This window comes from Sapajus apella, unplaced genomic scaffold (genome assembly GCF_009761245.1).
Source record: "Sapajus apella isolate SASKATOON/1434 unplaced genomic scaffold, GSC_monkey_1.0 scaffold9, whole genome shotgun sequence".
NCBI classification, from domain to species: Eukaryota; Metazoa; Chordata; class Mammalia; order Primates; family Cebidae; genus Sapajus; species Sapajus apella.
Window position 1 is genome coordinate 9,621,903 of NW_022436949.1, and position 7,637 is coordinate 9,629,539.

The following is a 7,637-nucleotide window of genomic DNA, read 5'->3' on the forward strand; positions in this document are numbered from 1 at the left end:
TGCACCACCATGCCTGGCTAGTTTGTGTAGATTTAGTAGAGACAGGCTTTCACCATGATGGCCAGGCTGGTCTTGAACCCCCGACCTCAAGTGATCCACCCGCCTCGGCCTGCCAAAGTGCTGAGATTATAGGTGTGAGCCACCACACACAGTCATTAAAGGTTATCTTGTCATGACAGTAATTCAGCAGTTAGTATTACATTTTTTCCAAGATTATCTAATTACAAGCAGATATTTCATAATACACTTGTCCCTGGGTATTCAAAAAAGATTGGTTCCAGGGCTCCTGCAGATACAGAAATTCATGAATTCTCAAGTCCCTAATATAAAATGGCATAGTATTTATATATGACCCATACACATCCTCCCATATACTTTAAATAATCTCTAGATTACCTATAATACCTAACATAAGCAAATGTCATGTAAATTATTCTTATGCTGTATTTCTTATTTGTATATTTTGTTGTATTATTATTTAATTAATTTATTATTGTTTTCATTCCAAGGTTGGTTGTTTAACAAATGTGGCACTCCTGGATACAGAGGGCTGAGTGTACTATATTTTGTTAAATTATTAATATTTAATAAAAAGTAGATAAGCTGCTATATTTCTGTTTCCTAGGGCTGCAAGCAACTTGGCCACTTACATCAACATAAATTTATCACTTCACATTTCTAGAGGATGGAAGTCTGAAATCAAAATATTGTTAGGGTGATGCTCTCTCTCTAATAGCTGTAGGGGAGAATCCTTTCTCACCAATTCTGATTTCTGGTATCTTCCAGTAATCCTTAGCACTTCTTCTTTTATAAATGCATCAATCCAGTTATGTAGCCATCTTTTTCTTTATGTGTGTTCACATAGTCTTCCTTTCGTTGTTTTTTTTTTTTTAATTTTTGTTTTTTTTCAAAAAGTCAGGGGGAAGCGTGAACACAGTCCCCCAATACCACAAATTATGCAGTCCAGTTTCCCACATTTGGGGAAAACGCAGGGGTCAGCACGCCGAGAGTGTAATGGATAAGTCTCGCCCTGGGAAAATCACCTTCGTGATCATGGTATCTCCCCTGCCAGGTAAGTCTTCCTTTTGTGTATGTCTGTGACTGTTCCCAAATTTCTCATTTTTATAAGAACACCAGTCAATATTGGATTAAGGTCCACCCTAATAACCAAATTTTAACTTGACTGCCTCTAATTCTAAATAAGGTCACATTCTGAGGTTCTAGAAGACTTCAACATTTCTTTTCGGTGGTGACACAATTTAACCCATAGCAGCTTCCCAAGCTAGTATGAGTGAGAAAAAATAAGAAAGTACTAATAATGCTTGACAAATGCAAACAATGTGAATTTTTAGAACTAAAACCTCTGATATTTCCTTTTGGATATATCTTTTTAGATATTTGTCATCTAAAAGTATTTCTTCAAATTCAAATTTCTCAAAAATCAGCATTTCTATTCATCTTTCTGATTGATCTTTTTAGTGTTATTCATATTATCAAGCTGATTTTAACTGGCAGTAGGTTTTATCTCTGAAAAAGTGGAATAGATTTACTTTACCCAGAATGGACTGGGCCTATATAGGAAAATTTTAAAATCATGCTGGTGCTTGAAAATAGGATCTTGCTCTATCTACTGGGGCTCTAAGGCATGGCATTGAGCTAGAGGTAACACAGGTCATTTCAGCAGAAAAGAAGCTATCTAAAGCATATTTATCACTTTTATTTTTATAAATTTTTTCAAATTCAGTATTTTATTCTTGACTATTAATGCCTATCATTTACACATTATTGATAATTTATGATTCTTTTGCTATTAAAAAATGTGTTTTTTAATGGTCTCCAATCCTGAAAGTTAAATTGTTGAACTGAGTAAATGTATACAGAATAGATAGCATAACAAGGACAAACTAAAGACCTAGGAAATTCATAATATAGTTACTTGGTAACAATATAAAACATGATTACACTGAATTACATTTTTCAGTATATAAATATGCCCAAGTTCTTGCCAATGGAATGTAAACTTTCCAAACAAGACATTTACTAGGCCCCTACACTATGCTGGGGAATCTAGATATGAATATACAACAGATTTTGCATCCTAAATTTAAAAGTTCATATTCTAATAATCAGACATTCTTGAAGATGAATAACTAGATTGCATTTTGAGAAATTCTATATTTGACACATAAAATCATGCTGTGGATGTGAACATTGAGGTAGCAGTTACCACAGATCTAGTTATAAATACCCAGTCAAAAATGTTTAAAGATGCAAAAACACACGATCTTCAGAGCTTCAACAATACACTTTTTTTATGGTGATTTCAAAAGTGAAAGTGCATTCCAATTACACAAATCAATAATGGTATGTAGACTAGAAAACAAATGATTTTCTTGTAGTGGGAATTATTTTAACATGTTTAGTCTTATGTGTACAACAAGGTCACATAAATTTATCACAAGTTAGTGCTTCTTTTAATGTCTTCTATTAATAAATATGCCAATTTAAACTTTAAATTTGCTTATGACATCAAAGTAAGTATTTCTTTTTAACCAACTGATATTATTGTTCTCTAGTCCTCATAGCGGAAATCTAGAGTTAGGCATATTAATTATAATATATGAAGACATATTAATTATAATTCAGTCTAAAGATTTGTCTTTTGCAATGTAACAGCTAGTTCATTGCAATCTTGCTCTAGGTCTTAAGGGGAAAGGTAAAGAAGAAAAACTTTTGTGCAATGTATTATAGTAACCTCCAATATGTGAAAAAAAATCACATTGTAACATAGTATGCCAGAGTCTCATTGGTTTCCAGGTTGCACAGATTTTAGTGTCTTTATACAGCTTCATCTTTCCTTACGTGTTTCCATATGTTTCTACTACCTCCCTTTTAATCAGTCTCACTACACTGTCTGAACAATCAAAATTCAAATTGTTTTATAACTCTTTAAGCAGAGAGCCTCTTATGTTTCCTAACTGAAATTCTCCATGATTATTTCTGGTAAGGACAGGCAGTTTTCTATGGAAAAAGTAATTTTCTGTAACTTATGCTTTCAATCTTTTTCATCTAAATTAAATTGATATATTTTGATAGTTGGCACATATTGATTTGCTATCAAATTACATCTCTAGGATGTGCCACATTTTATATAAACTGTTTCTTGTAAACTGATATACAAGCATCACCCTATTTTGTAGTTTATTTTATGAGACTGCTAAATAAATCACCACAAAAAGAGAATATTGTTAACAAAAAAAATTGTTTTAAAAAGCACAGTGGAGACACATAAAAGAGAATAGAAAAATAAAAAGACAAAATACTCCAAACTGATTATTTTTAAGTTATGAAGTAAGTATATGGAAATATTGCTACCACAATACAAGCAACAACAATAGATTGATCAAAGAAAAATTTGGAATCATCTTTTGACTGTACCTACAGCAGTTGTGGCATTGACAATACAACTTGACTCAAAGTCACTTTGATGTGATGTCTGGTTATGTGAGTGTATTCTTGTGCATGTGTGTATCTGTGTGTGTAATAGAATAATTTACTATAGAATATATGGAGATATTATAGCCTTAATATAACAGATCTCACAGGTTCCTAGAGCACTTAGTGTGAACATTTTTTAAAAAGAACACTATATATTGATTAAAAGGAAAAACTATTTTCTAATACGATGATACAGCTAAATTGTACATTTATATGTCTATACAAGCATGACCAAAAAGTGAGCAGACTATTCATCACAGTCCTCTATAACTGCCTTATCTCTTTAGGAGTATGTCATCAGCATTTTTACAGGAAGAAAACATTTAACAGTGCGAAATTACAGAGAAAAAAATATCCCTATCACAAAAGAAAATGTCCTTCTTATGTGTACCCCTGTATCACCAAGGAAAAATGAGTGAATGCTTCATTTTCAAATTATATACTTTAGAGTCCAAATTTACTTCAAATGTTTAAATAGTAAGGCGACCATTAAAAATTCCCTAAGTAAGTATTAAATGTGTGCAAACACGCACGATGACTAAAATATAAATATTAACCTATTTTTCTTTTTCTACAAACGTCCTATTAAAATACATAAAAATATTAGTGGAAATAAATTTTCAGCTGCAGCAAAAATTGTAAAAGTCCAAAAATTTTGAAGGATTACTGAAAAACAGTCATTAAAAATGGTTGAACTGATGGAGAAAGGGGAGTATAGAGAACTAATGTAGAAGATAATTGTAGGATATGTGAAAGCCTCCCTCCTCAAAGACACTGCAATTCGAGTCAGTAAATAAAGATGATGGTCGCTGACTCTGGGCTCAACATAAGAGTGCCTAGTTTACGTAAATATCTACTGGGATAGTATTTCAGAACTTCCTCAATTATATGACATATCTTACTGAGAACTATTCCCTTGGTACAACTGTTATCTATGTAAATTTTAAAGATCAGATTAGGTAAATTTGTAGTATGGGTATTTGAACTGAAGATTTAATCAGCATAAATCATCAAGATTTAAAATTAAATTTAAAAGGCTTTAATTCTAAAAGTCCTTGGTTAATAATTTTTGGCTTCAGGCTAGATTATTGTTATTATTCACATTAACATTTGAAGGTTAATGTTAATAACTTTAAAGTTGCCAAAGTGTTTTTCTCGCTTTAAGTTTAGCAAGGTTTTTAGTAGGAATGTACCTATAACAAGATGCTATATAAGAAATAATACACTTTAAACATTCAAATATTAATTAAATTTGAGTATTTCAGAAAACTAATTTATAAGATAAATTTTATCTTCCTTATAATTTTATTGATATAAGATTGATTATAAACATAAATTCTGGTTAAAGAACAAATGTTATTTTATTACTGATATTGATTATTGGATTAGGGAGACATTTATCATGGATTGTTTAACTGCAGACATGAAGAATGTCCAAAACATTCCTTAACATTATTTTCAGTTAGGAAGCATTTAGTATAATTTTCTTTTCACACAACAGGAATTTGTTTCATGGATATGTACTAAAGAAAGAACTGGAAGTCCAGTTAAACAGACTACAGCATTGGTCACAAAAGTCTTTCTAGAACTGTTATCTGAGTCAATTTTTGAATGCAATTTTTGGAGCATTTGCAATTCCCCTTACCTAACTTTCCCAGCCCCTGCTTCAGGCAAACATGGTTACTATAAATTAGTTTTCATTTCCAAGAGTTTTCTATAAATAGAATAATATAGTATGTGTTCTGGTATGTGTTTGAAAAAGAAAAAAAAAAACAGAATAAAAGCATATGAATTTCTAGTTACAACTTGAAACATTTTTAAAGATGCCACAATAAATGGTACAATGTGGCTGACTCAGAAAACTCGTATGGAAAAGAATCACACTGAATATTTTAAAACAAAGGTTCATGTATCTTCTCTGACATAAACCGCTGAATAGCCTTGTCAAATGCAATAGTTTAATAAGTGGAACACAGCAGGGAAGGATGGATGTGACAAGAGATAAACTATTTTGGCCTCAATTTGTTACATGTAAAATGAAGGTGCCCTTCAGGTCTCTTATTCTAACGTGGTGTGTACTGAGTCACATGCATTTTTCTAAACATAATTGTTAGCAACTGTCTAACTTGTTCTCAAACAGTTTGCTCAATTATCGAACTGAATTAAATAGTTAAGAAGGAGTAATTTCTGCTCTACAACTTTTTTCTTCTATTTATTTTGTCTTTTTAGCAGATTTAAGAAGTACATGGTGTATATTAAGTTACACACACATATTTAAAAGGTGCTATTTGATAAATGTTGACCTACATTTATATGCAGTAAACCATAATCACAATCAAGATTGTGATTTATCACACTAGAAGTATTTTTTGGTCCATTTACAATTCCTCTTGCCCAACTTTCCCCAGCCCCCTGCTTCAGGCTAACATTGTTACTATAAATTAGTTTGTATTTCCAAGAGTTTTCTACAAATATAATAATATAGTATGCATTATTTTTTATGTTTCACTTCTGTTACCATGATTATTTTGAGATTTATCTATGATGCTTGGTGTATCAATAGTTTATTGTTTTCTTATTGAGTTATATTTAATTATCTGAATACTCCACAATTTATTCATTCTGCAATTGATTGATATTTGGCTTGTTTCTAGTCTAGAATGATTACAAAAAATGGTGCCATGTTCATTAGGTATAAGTTATTGATGTACGAGTCTTTGTGTGGTCTTATGCTTTTATTTCTCTTCAGCAAATATCTAGAATAGATTCATGGTGGCTGGATCATATGCTAAGTAGAATGAATTTTAACGACTGTGAAACTGTTTCAAGAGTGGTTGCACTGTTTCTGTGTCCACTAATAGTGTGTGAGAATTCCTGGTGCTCTAAATCCTCATCAAGATCTGGTATAATCTGGCTGTTTAATTTTATCCATTCTGGTATGGGTAGCATTGTTTAATTATGGTTTCAATTTGCCTTTTCATAATGACTAATGATATTGAACATTTTGTCATGTTCTTATTTGTTATCCATGCATTTTCTTTTGTAAATATCTGTTCAAATATTTGGTATATTTTTAAAACTCATTTTGTTTTATTATTGTTGAATTGAGAGTTTAAAAAATACATATATTTCAGAAACAAGTACTTTATTCAATATTTATTTTGCAAATATGTTCTCCATTTTGTGGCTCATATTTTAATTATATTAACACTCTCTCAAAGAGAAATAATTTTAATTTTGATGAGGTCTAATTTTTTTGATGGATTATAATTTTGGTGTCATTTAAGAACTATTTATATAACTCAAGGTTTTAAAAGTATTATTTTATTTTCTCATAGAGATTATATGGTTTCAGGTAATACATTTGTTCATTAATTTATTGAATTAATTTTAGTTTAAGTTTTGTGGTATGGATCCAAGTTCATCTTTACATATTGATATGCTATATTCCATTATTATTCATTGAAAGGGCTAATCTTTTTCCAATAAACTACCTTAAAAACTTTCTGAAAATAGTTGTTCATTTATGTGTGGACCTATTTTGCACTTTGCTTGCTTTATTTTGTTTTTGAGATGGAGTCTTGCTCTGTTGTTCAGGCTGGAGGGCCTCAGCACTCTGGACTCACAGCAACCTCTACCTCCAAGTGATTCTCCTGGCTCAGCCTCCCCAGTAGCTGGGATTACAGGTGCCTACCACCATGCCTGGATAATTTTTGTATTTTTAGTAGAGACAGGGTTTCACCACATTAGCCAGGCTGGTCTCGAAGTCCTGACCTCAGGTGATCCGCCCACCTGAGCCACCCAAAGTGCTGGGATTACAGGTGTGAGCCACCATGCCTGGCCCCGCACTTTGTTTTGATATTAGGTGTATAAATGATAGGAACAGGAGGTAGACAAACTCCTAGGCAGATAGGGACAGGTCCTCAGGGAAACTCAACTTTCAAGCCAAGGATGGTCTAAGGCCTGAACACCAAATTATAAGATCTGGATAGAGTCCACAGACTGGAGTGAGAACTTCCATTCCCATTTGGTACGCTCAGTCCTTGACTGGTCCCAGGCCAAGCCTTCACTTCAGCTCCTGATTAGTTCTTTACACTATTGTACCTTTATCTGAATGGTGCTTTCCCTAAGCCTACCCA

At 32.2% G+C, this 7,637-nt stretch overlaps 1 non-coding gene across 1 annotated transcript; it reads right to left on the reverse strand.

Annotated features, from left to right (window-relative positions):
• Nucleotides 1-916: 916 nt before the first annotated feature.
• On the reverse strand, nucleotides 917-1,080 carry LOC116551401. The gene has a single exon (XR_004268903.1). It is a non-coding gene; the product is annotated as a U1 spliceosomal RNA (small nuclear RNA).
• Between the last annotated feature and the right edge of the window lie 6,557 nt (nucleotides 1,081-7,637).